This window comes from Diabrotica virgifera, chromosome 3 (genome assembly GCF_917563875.1).
Source record: "Diabrotica virgifera virgifera chromosome 3, PGI_DIABVI_V3a".
Classification (NCBI taxonomy): Eukaryota; Metazoa; Arthropoda; class Insecta; order Coleoptera; family Chrysomelidae; genus Diabrotica; species Diabrotica virgifera.
In genome coordinates, this window is record NC_065445.1 from 172,403,702 (window position 1) to 172,416,896 (window position 13,195).

Genomic DNA, 13,195 nt, shown 5'->3' on the forward strand with positions numbered 1-13,195 from the left:
GATATATATCTACATGTCGCTTTCTATCGATATTTGAATATCAAAATATTTGAATTTTTAGCTTTAATTAAATTATTTTCTAGTTTTGTTAGATTATACTCTTATTGATAAACTAGAGCAAAACTAGAAAATAATTCAATTAAAGCTAAAAATTCATATATTTTTATATTCAAAAATCGATAGAAAGCGACATGTAGATATCTACAGTGCACGGAATCTAGGCCCTGGGAAGCTAAAAATTTGCATAAGGGCATAATTTTATATCCTTTATCGAAGACATAAGTAGCGGGGCTGATTGGTGCGGGGGCATTATTGACCAACTTATCCCGCTATAGCCTTTAATCACGTTTTCATACTAATTGCATTGAAAAATTAAAACAAAAACAACTTCTTCTTTTTATTTTAAAATTTGCCAATTCCCGGGAATTTCCGGAAAATCCAAATTACTAACTCCCGATTCCCGGGAAATCAAAAGGGGCCGAGAAAATGGAGCTCTAGTCATTAGAGGTATTTAGTTATCAAGTTTAAACCAGATCTATTACTAGTGTCATAAATAATATTAGCGGTAAACTTTTTGAAATTGTAGTATTTGTGTTGGTTTACGTATTTATTTTAATCTTTTCTCAATGTTAGCTTAAATTTAATTATTGGTGTATTTATACTAGCTTCTGCGCCACGTTCAAGTTCAAAGAAAGAAAACTTAAAAATATCAAAAAAATTGAATTCTGGGAGTAACTGAGGGTACTTTTTAATTTATTTATCCCGTCCATAAGTAGAAAGTTTGATGCGCCACTGTCAACGCATGTGCCACTAAAAAGTGACGGCACAGTGTTCATACGTTTTCTTTTAGGTTCTACTATTTAAGTTATAGGGTCTTATCGTGCCTAAAATGATTAGCAAATTTCACCTATACCGGCTGCTAGTCTATTAATATTTATTTGGTTTGTTCATTTTTCAGAAGGGTCAGGGTCATCTTTAAATAAAAAACTTCAACCGATCGAACCACAAGGAGACGAGGGTATAACAATACCTAACAACGGTGTAAATATTGATGTGAAAAATAATAAATGTCCAAAAGGCTCCCTGCCCGATTATAATGGAGAATGCAGGGAAATTTATAATTACGAGTAGTTGGCTACATGCCAAGAAAGTAGACCTTGTTATTTTGAGTTATTTTCAATAAATTACTAAAAATTTCTCGTTTTATATAATTGTGTAATAGCTTCGACTGTAAAGGTACGTATCTATACAAGGGTGAACCCCGCTCCGTGTAGCAGCTCCACATAGTATAGTGGATCATCGGTGAACACCGCTCGGCGCTCACCCTCTTCGATTCAACCGGTTTGTGGTTTATATGCAGGGGAGCGCAGGCCGTATCCATTGGAGCAGCTACACGGAGCGGGATTCACCCTTGTATGTGTGTCCTTGATACAGGGTGATTGATTAGTGGGGTAAAGCTCCGTAGATCGGTTATAGTAATAGCTAGCGATAAAAGTTAATAACAAAAATTGTAGCCAACTTTGAGCTTCACATTTCAAAATTAATTAGAATGTTACAAGGTGTTCCATAACATAGTGGCAGACCAAACTTATGTTTTTTTAAATAGAATACCCTGTATTTTATTTTTTATTCGAAATATCCTTAAATTCTCCATAACAAAAATATAAAGGTTTATTATGTCTGTTATACATGGTATTTACAAAGCTATAACCAATTTCATATGAAAATCGTATCAAGTTCAACATCCTATATAAATAAAAATAAGCACAATGGAAATGGTTTCTTGGTGCCATATTTTTTATTGATTGTAAAAATTTTTGGACATGATTCATATTGCTAATTTTCTTTATATCGAATAGAGGGGTGAGTCAAAACGCAAGTACATTATTTTCTCAGTAGTTTTAAATAGAACACCCTGCATTTTACACCACTATCGAAAAGTATCATTTCCGTACTTTAATTTTTATACATATAACTATGTCTAAATTTATTAGTTTTCGAGATATTTTCAGTTTTCAGAGTAAATTATTAATTAGGAGTCTAAATATTTCCAACTTTTAAGTAAGCCATGACTGAATTGTCTAAAACTGATAATTTACGATTACTGATTATCAATCCAACAAATTCAAACTGGTATCAATGTAACAGTGTAGTTAATAAAAACAGAAAAATAATTTATTAGTAATAAATTTTACAAAAAAATACAACCACAAAATATAACATTTTGAATCAATTAAAAACTACTTTTGTACATGTAAATGTAATGGTAGGGGAGCGAAGTATGCTAAATGTGCAGTCACTCGAGCGTTATGGGGACCTATTGGGTTGTGAAGAGTAGGTCCTAAAACCAAAAAAAGTTAAGTAAAGCTTTCCATTTTAGTGGGCGCTTGCCATTTTTTAATTTAATTTCAAATAAAAATTCATCGTAACTAAATTCTACATAGAGACGTGTTTTTTCCGATTTACTTCGACGAAAAATTTCCCCGGAAACGCGGGTTTTTCCAACAAAATCTTTAATTTTCAACTAAACTTTTAGATAGGTAATTGTTAATCAATAATTAAATAACTTGGTAACATAAAAGCCCTTTTTGTGTAGATTATAATTCCAGAAGCCGATGGAAATTAAATAAACAGTTTAGCAACAATTGAATTGTTAATTAAAAATTTACGGTCGCTATAATAACGACAATAATTAAGATGCATAAGAATAATTATGATTTTTTCATAAAAAGACACCAGATCTATCTAATGTACTTTACAGAATTGAAATTGGACTATTTAACCGGCCTCAGGAATATTTTAAAATTATAAAGAATTTTTTGGCTTATAAACAAATAGAATATATCAGGAAATATTAAACTAAATTAAATTGTAAAAACGGTGCTCGAAAAACCGCGGCAGGACGCTTCTTTTAAAAGAAAATACGTTTAATTATGATAAGTAGTTCCTGTGATACAACCGGTCAAAGTTGACCGGAATTTACGGCAAAGATATAAACATTAGGATCATAATTTTAAACCATCACCTTTTTATTTTTGTCCTCTTTCTTCACACCAATCTTCATATTCTTAAAATACTCATAACATATAATATTTTAATAAAAACTATCGATAATACGTGTGAAAATTGCCAAAAATAGCAAAATTCCAATCAAAAATTAGGTTGGAGAAAATGTAACCCTTAAAGTTCAAAATCGGTATACGTTAAAAAATATATTTTCTCGGCTTCCCATGGAGCAATTTCCTTTATTCTTTTTTTGTTCCCAAGTAACTCGAGTAGAGCCATCGAACTAACGCATTATTAAATGTCAGACTTGCTTTTGTTTTGTTATAATAAATTAATTTATTTATTATAACACAAAATTTTAATTTGTTTAAATAAAAATTGTTTAAATAACTATACAGCTTTCAAATGAGAATATTTATGTTTTTAACTTTAAAAGGTACACTTGTAGTAAGTTTATCGAAAAAAAAGCCTACAACTGGAAAAAATGTGTAGTTTTCTGTTCTTATAAATAAAAAAATCTATTATAACAAAACAAAAGCAAGTTTGACATTTAATAATGAGTTAGTTCGATGGCTCTACTCGAGTTATTAGGGAACAAAAAAAGAATGAAGGAAATTGCTCCATGGGAAGCCGAGAAAATGGATTTTTTTAACGTATACCGATTTTGAACTTTGAGGGTTACATTTTCTCCAACCTAATTTTTGATTGGAATTTTGCTATTTTTGGCAATTTTCACACGTATTATCGATAGTTTTTATTATAATAATATATGTTATGAGTATTTTAAGGATATGAAAATTGGTATGGAAAAAGAGGACAAAAATAAAAACTTTCACCGGTTGTATCTCAGGAACCACTCGTCGTTATTAAACGTTTTTTCTTTTAAAAGAAGCGTCCTGCCGCTGTTTTAGTTTTTACAATTTAATTTAGTTTAATATTTCCCGAGATATTCTATTTGTTTATAAGCCAAAAAATTGTTTATAATTTTAAAATATTCCTGGGGTAGCTTTAATAGTCCAATTTCAATTCTGTAAAGTACATTAGATAGGTATAGTGTCTTTTTATGAAAAAATCATAGTTATTCTTCTGCATCATAATTGTTGTCGTTATTATAGCGACCGTAAATTTTTAATTTACAATTCAATTGTTGCTAAATTATTTATTCAAATCCCATCGGCTTCTGGAATTATAATCTATACGAAAAGGGCTTTTACATCACCAAGTTATTTAATTATTGATTAACAATTACTTATCTAAAATTTTAGTTGAAAATAAAAGATTTTGTTGGAAAAACCCGCTTTTTCCGGGGAAAGGTTTTGTCTAAGTAAATCGGGAAAAACACATCTCTGTGCAGAATTTAATTGCGGTTAATTTTTATTTGAGTGTTTTTGGTGTAAAGTTAAAATCTTTGGAGTTATAGAGCAAAAATTGAAAAAACACGATTTTCGGGCGCTATTTTGTTTATAAAAAAGTAGCACACTATCTGCGGACTTTGCATACCTATATTATTAATACATACAATAATAAGATTCGATTCCAGCAATAAAATTGCTGGTAAATAACTTTTCCTTGTATTTTGCTAATTAGCCCAGAGTACTTGTCTTATTCGCCTCAGCATCCAACTGGCTTGCAATTTTAGAAGCCATGGAGGTGTTACCAGAAAAATGGTCAAATAAGTTTTCAATTAAATATCTTTTAGAAATATTTTCTATATATTTTTAAATACCTTGAATATTTTTATTAGGTTGAAAACTTTTATTTTCATTTAGCAGATGTCGCTTCCGTTTTACCTTCGCATTGCAACTGAATAAAAATGGTATACATTATATTATATTATTATATACAATATATTAGTATTACTCATTTGAGTAACATAGGTCCATTTTCCATTGGAATTTACCAGCTGAACAGACGGGTTCGTGAATTTTTAGGATTCCCTCTTATCTTCTTCACTTCAGAATCCATCTGGCTTGCAATTTTAGAAGCCATGGGGGTGTTACCAGGAAAATAGTGCAATAGGTTTTCAATAGTAATACCACTAGTGATTCAATTTTCGCGATAAGTCTGTCGATTTACTTCTAAACGAAACTGAGTTGCTTGAAAACACCACGAGTCCGTAGGACGAGTGGTGTTTTCTTTAAGCAACTCAGTTGAGTTTAGAAATAAAAGATAGACTTATAAGATAAATTAAATCACGAGTGGTATTTTATTAGACTATTTCACGAACAAAGTGATAGGTCAAAAATTCAGTAGAATGAGAGGAAGGAATTTAATAATAATACATTTGATCTAGGTAACCCAAATCCACCCATTTTTTGAATAATTCACAATTAGTCATAATCATGACATATTTATTATAACTATAAATAATTTGTTATAATTATTTTTTACCTATAACAATAAATAGTTGAAGGCCCAGTCTTTTAGAATGAATGCTAGTCTTTCGTTGTTATTTTCTGCATCTAATTTGTAGTTGCGATCCACACAGAACATCATAAATTGTCTCCATATATAAGATTTAGATTTTCTTGTGTTACTCGTTATATTTTCTTCAATGTTTTGGTTTATAACTTCGTTTGAAGTACCACCGAAACGACTCATTTTGACGTATACAGCTACAATAATTTTTTTGGCAAACGTCAAACTTTGCTTTGCGATCGGTATCCATTGTTACGTCGTTGAAAACACGAAGCTGATAGACCAATCAGAATTGAAAGACAGTTGGTGTTTTCGCGATAACACAAGCTGTCTTTGGTTTGTGATTGGTCAGATTATGTGAAAATTTTAAGATGAGTGAAATAGTCAATGAAATACCTTTTAGAAATATTTTGGATATTTTTAAATATCTTGAATATTTTTATTAGGTTGAACACTTTTACTTTCATTTAGCAGATGCCGCTAGGCACCTTCTCCATAAATGTCAGTTGCGATGAGGGGATAAGCTCTCGGGGTTTCGTCACTTGGGGCAGAGAGCTGCAAACCGACGCCTCTCTGATGATGATTCCAATTAGAGTCGAAAATCGTCGATTTAGAGTGCTGCTTTGCGCTCTCTGTACTAAGTGAAGAATAAGATAGTTTTGCCTTCGCATTTCAACTGAATAAAAATGGTATACATTTTTATTTATTAATGACAGATTAACAAAAATTCCTTCCTTGCCCAAAGCTAACTAATTCTCAAAGTTTTTATAATCTACAACTCTGGTGTTTTAATTATACAATCTATAATTCAACGGAAAAACAGGCGAACTGTCTAATGTGGGATGAATCAATTGCTGGTCGAGGAGGAAACGAAATGGCCTCATGCTTGGTATAATACATTCATTCATTAACTCAAAGCATAACTTAAATTGTTTTTTGGGCCGATAATTGCTCGTTCCAAAACCGGAACTTACAAATGATTATGTACGACGTTTATCTACTTTCGAGATATCCACATATAAAAGAAATCACTAACAAATTCCTTTTGCGAGGGCATACGTACATGGAGGTGAACAGCTCCCTAAGACAGTTATGTAACTCAGTTACAGAACGAGAAGCTAAAAGATGTCCTGATTTTCAAAATAGTACTCCATGGGATTGGTTAAAGTTGGCTAGAATTTTCGGAAAAAACAAAGATCTCAAAGTATATGAAATGACAAATTCTAATTTTAAAGACTCTAATATACCGTGCAATTCTTGTGATTCACCGTTTCAAAATAAAAAAAAAACTGAGAGTAACGAACAATTTTTAATTTCACAAACAGTATTCATGCAATTCAGAGAAGAAAATCCTGGGAATCTGTATTTTAAAACAGACTTCGATTTGGAATTTAAGAGTGTAGACGAATGTAACAAATAAAGAGCGAAATATAATTTATCAGTAAAAAATTTTACAAAAAAAAATGAACACAAAATACATCTCTGAAAAATATTTAATTACATAAGGTGTTCAGAATGACTTCCTAACACATTTTTGAATACCTAAAAACAGTCATTGAATGAGTTACTAATATGTACTACGAAGCATTAATTTGTAAATTACCACTCTATATACTTTGTATTATGTTGCATCTCATCCCTTGTTGTTGGAGACACTTTATAACAGGGTGTTCCATTTAAAATTACTGCGAAAATAGTGTACTTGCGTTTTGACTTACCCTGTATTCGATATAAAGAAAATGAGCAATATCAACCATTCTTAATAATTTTAGCAATCAACAAAAAAATATGGCGCCAATAAACCATTTCTGTTGTGCTTATTATTATTATGCAGATGTTGAACTTGTTACAATTTTCATATAAAATTGGTTTATAACTTTGTACACACCCTGTATAACATAAAAACCATTTCATTTTTGTGATGGATTCTAGCGTTCAAGCAGTGAACATCTATTTCGAGTTTATTATCAGCGAGTAATTATTTTGGCGATACAAAACCAAACTCATTAACAGTTGAAGTGTAAATTATAATTTTAATATTTTTAAATGTGAATGTGTGTGAATTTCAAAAAATGGATGATTAAGATTACATCCAAGGAGTAGCAAAAACATCTTCGCAGTATGTATAGTCATCCCAATAATATACAGGGTCATCAGAACGTACCTACATCTGGTAATGTACAATTTTATCCTAATACACAATGCAATACAAATATACAGGGTCAACCAAGCATGTTTATAACTAATACTATGCCTAATTATAATATGATACCAAACTTTAACACACATGGTCAGCTAATTTTTTATACTCCTCAAAACCAATAATTGCAACCTAACACTAACATGCCGAATCCGATAGCACCTGACGTTCAACCAGGACTTTCAGCGTCAACACAGCACATGGATGATTTGGATTGCAGTCATTACTCCGATTATTCAATGAGTAGCAGCGATGATGAAACACAAAATCCAAACCCAGAAACAGACAAGACCCACATCCCTGGCAAGATGTTATTAAACAAAAACGAAAAAGGTATAAAAAAGCTAGCACAAATACTGATAAACAAAACACACTTACTTCAAACAAATTTGATGCTTTACATAGCCTTGATGACACAAATGAGGATACAAGCAAAAGTACATCTGAAAATAATAATACAGCAATACAATCCAGATCTCCTCCTATATACATCTACGGTGTTACTGATTATGCTGCTATGTTAACCAATTTGTCAAACGTTTTAGCGGAAGAAGAATTCCACACTCGAACATTATCCGAAAACACTGTCAAAATATATCCCAAAACAGTAGATATCTACAGTAAACTTTAAAATATTTGCGAGAAGAAAGAATAGTTCACCACACGTATCAACTAAAAGAGGAACGTGCCTACCGAGTAGTTATTAGAGGACTCCATCATTCTGTAAAAGTTAATGATATAAAACATGAGGTACAATCCAAGGGACATAAAGTTAGAAATATAGTCAACTTCACACACAGAGTAAGTAAAGCACCTCTACTCTTATTCTTTGTAGACTTGGAGCCTCAAACTAATAATAAGGAAATATTTGATATACAATATTTACACCACACAAGAATAACGGTTGAGCCCCCTAGACCTAAGAATGGAATAGTTCAGTGTATGAGATGCCAGAGGTACGGACATTCAAAAACATACTGCACAAAACCATTCAACTGTGTAAGATGTGGGCGTGGACATGACTCAAAAACCTGCCAGAAGCCACGTAACACTCCCGCCACATGTGCTTTATGTAACGGAGGTCATCCAGCCAATTTTAAGGGCTGTTCTGTATACCGAGATTTAATTAACAAGAAAACCAACAATAGGGGTCCACCTCAAATCCATCAACAAAACCAAGAAACAGTACATCAAACGCCAACCATTAATATTACATTCCAAAATCATCATCCGAACATAAAGCCGACTTATTCTGCTATATTACAAAATAATCCCAACAGGCAGTCAACACACAATGAGAACGAAAATTTAACAGACGTCTTGAGCAGCTTCCTTAACCAATTCAGAGACATGTTCAACCAGCTACTTAATCAGAACAGCATGATATTAACAATGCTCACAACTGTTATTAACAAGATTGCACACTAATGGCTCATACACTTATCATAGCAGCTTGGAACTCAAACGGACTTGCAAATCATATACAGGAGATTATTGTTTTTCTGAAAATGCAAAAGATTGATATACTTTTGATTTCTGAAAGTCACAGCACTGACAGAACTGTAGTCAAAATACCCAATTATGTAACATATTATGCCAATCATCCCGATAGTGGAGCTCATGCAGGATCTGCTGTAATTATTAAAAACTCTATTAAACATTATGAACTGCAGCCATATATTACAAACAAAATACAAAGTGCAAGAGTAAAGATACAAAGCACAACATGGCATATTACCATAGCTTCACTATACAGTCCCCCTCGACATATGATCTCAACTGAAGAATATAATGAACTTTTTGATTCTCTAGGCTCCCATTACATAATTTCTGGAGATTGGAATGCAAAACACACTACCTGGGGTTCAAGACTTATTACAACCAAAGGAAAACATCTCCTGGAAACAGTTCAACAAAAAAATCTTAACTATTTATCAACTGGCGAACCAACTTATTGGCCCACTGATAGAAATAAAATTCCAGACCTATTAGATTTTTCTATAATCAAAAGTATACCAATCGATCGATGTGATATTAAATCAAACTTTGACCTTAGCTCCGATCATAGTCCTATCATCATCAATGTGAGTAGCGAAATTCTGCAAAAAGTTTTCCCTCCTAGACTGTGTTCTAAACGAACTGACTGGCTAGAATTTCAAGAAATCGTAAACACCAACCTAAGTCTCAACGTAAGGCTAAAAACAGAAGAAGAAATTGAGACAGCAGTTCACGATTTCACAAATCTGATGCAAAACGCGGCCTGGAAAGCAACACCTGTACATCATAAGAGAAAGACAGATGATGTTCCCAGATATATTAAGGAGTTGGTAACCGAGAATCGTAGGGCACGCAGAATCTGGCAGCACACAAGAAACCCAGCGGACAAAACCAATCTCAATAGACTGACTCACAGACTACATTCAGCACTTCAAGAATCCAGAAATACATCTTTTGAATATTTCATCAAAAACCTGACTCCCAGTGATCACTCATTGTGGAGAGCGACCCAAAAAATAAAAGACCTGTCGTAACAGCTTCTCCATTAAGACAGAACGATAATGCATGGGCTAGATCAAATGAGGAAATAGCAAGAGTTTTTGTAGAACACCTTGAAAAAGTGTTTGCACCAGTAGATTTATTCGAAGATGAAGAAATAAATAGCTATTTAGATGCTCCCTGTCAACTATCACCACCTGCTAGATCAATTACTCCATCAGGAATTATGGAAGAGATAAAGAAAATCAACTCCCATAAAGCTCCAGGTTATGATCTAATAGTGGGAGAAATTCTCAAACATTTACCAAGAAGAGCTATCGTGTTTCTCACTACTTTATACAACCGAATTCTTCATCTTTCCTACTATCCAACGCAATGGAAATTTGCTGAAATTATCATGATCGCCAAACCTGGAAAGCCACCAACAGAAGCTGCCTCTTACAGACCTATAAGCCTGCTGCCTATACTCTCTAAAATATTAGAGCGACTACTGCAAAGTAGAATAAATAGTATAACCTCCATAAATAATTTAATACCAAATCATCAATTTGGCTTTAGGGAAAAACACACCACAACTCAGCAACGCCATAGGATAGGAAATTTAATCAGAGACGGTTTAGAAAACAAGAACATTTGCACTGCAGCATTTCTAGATATTCAGCAAGCCTTTGATAAGGTTTGGCACCAAGGGCTGTTATACAAATTAAAAACAAACATGCCGAGTCAGATTTACTTACTTCTAAAATCATACCATTCCGACAGACATTTCGATGTCAAAATGGAAAAAGATAACAGAAGCTACCAACTCATAAGGGCAGGAGTACCCCAAGGCAGTGTTTTGGGACCATTTTTGTACTTATTATACACCGCTGATATACCAACTACCAACGAAACAACTATCGCCACGTTTGCCGATGATACAGCAATAATTGCGCTTGACCATGATCCAGTAGTGGCCTCTAACAAGCTACAAACACATTTAGATCGATTACAAAACTGGCCCCAAAAACGGAAAATCAAAGTCAACCACGAAAAATCGGCTCACATAACGTTTACGAACAGACATGTAAATTGTCCACATGTTACAATAAAATACCAAATTATCCCAGTGAAGGCTGAAGTCAAATATTTAGGTATTCACCTTGATCAGAAACTAACATGGAAAGCGCACATTAAAGCTAAAAAAACAACAACTCCAAATAAAAACCAGACAAATGAATTGGCTTCTTGGTAGAAGATCACAATTATCCATAGAAAACAAACTGGCAATATACAAAATAATACTAAAACCTATATGGATCTACGGGATTGAACTATGGGGATGTACGAAACCATCAAACACCGAAATTCTGCAGACATACCAATCAAAAACTTTAAGAATCATTGCAAATGCACCCTGGTATATTTCAAACCAAACATTACATGAGGACTTAAAAATACCATTCATAAAGGATGTAATAGGACTGCATGCGACCAATCATAGAAAAAGAAGTATCAATCACAACAACGAGATGATTTCCACGCTTTCCAATCGTCCATTACCAGTTAGGAGACTCAAGAGACAGTGGCCAGAAAACTTGTGTGAGTGACATTTGTGTTAGTGAATACAGTGGTGAATAAGGTGAACCGGCACTGGCCGGCAACACCTACAAAACATTACATAATTATCAGTTTTACTTAATACTCTTTTGTACAGAGTAGATTGTAAATTTGCAAGTTTTCAAATAAAAAAAAATAAATTGTGATGGGACAGTTAAGGAGATTTCAAATATAAAATAAAATACAAGGTGTTAAAAAAACACAAGAATGGTCTGCCACTAGGTTATCGAACATCCTGTAACTGTTATGTCTATAATTTTTGTTATTAGCTTTTATTGCTATCTATTACTATAGCGGATCTATTGAGTTTTAGCGCACTAGCCAATCACCCTGTATATGTAAATTAGATAGAAGGGAAAACAGTATCTTCTATATTATTATAATAGTTTAAATGATGGTTAGTGCATTATTAACTTTTATTTTAAAGCGCAAGACTGACTATCTTGGAGACATAAACAGGGCTCTTTTTGAAGAATAATTGGTCCATGTGTTGGATTCCTAATGTAACAAAATTAAGAAAACTTCTGTTGGAGTGAAAGTAAAAAGAAAGATATACTCCAACAGAAGTAAGGAAAAAAAAGAAGAATAGAAAAGACTAAGGTAACTAGTTGGGGCCTCTTATGAAAATAAAAATGAAGGGGCTTCAGCGGTTGAGCCGAAGTAGGAAAAATAAAAAATACTACTTTGCAGTAGTACTGAAGAAAGGGGAATTAGAAGGGATAATAAGTAGACGTGGGAAGAGACAGAGGCAAACTGAATAGAGTTGGCTAGCTATAGATGCAAGAGAGCAACTTGACACTCAAGGATGGATACGGCTCGTTTGCATGCCTGTCGAAGAACAGTAGCTCTATGTAGATAGTAATAATGACTAAAATATGAAATAATAAAATAAGAATAATGTACTGAAGAGGAATGAAGATGAATAATTTCTAAAGACGAACAAGATAAATAAATCTAACAAATCATGGGCGCCATGAAAATGATCTTCGATCATTCTCCCAGGTATCTTATACTGCTGTCAGATATTAAATATATCAAACCTGTAATAATGAACATAAAGGAATAATAAAAATAAATGATATACAAAATAAATAAACATATTTATTAAAAATAACTACCAGATTTTTAACAATCTCTGAGTTAAGCAAGTTCATATTATGCTGTGACTCTAAAATGACATAAGTTATACAAGAAGATATATATATTTTAAAGATAACAACAATAATGTTATCTGTTACAACTTAAATATAAGTACCTCTTACTAACATATAGGGTACAAAATTACATAAGTCTTCTACCAAATGGTTATAGTACGCCTGCTACGTACAACTAAAGGAAACCGACGAAGATGAAAATAATACAAATAAATAGGCCCAAGCCTCACTAAGAGAAAATACAATACTGAATAAAGCAAAATTAAATATACAAATGAATAAACGTTATAGAAGTGAAGTTAAGAAAAATACCGACAAAATG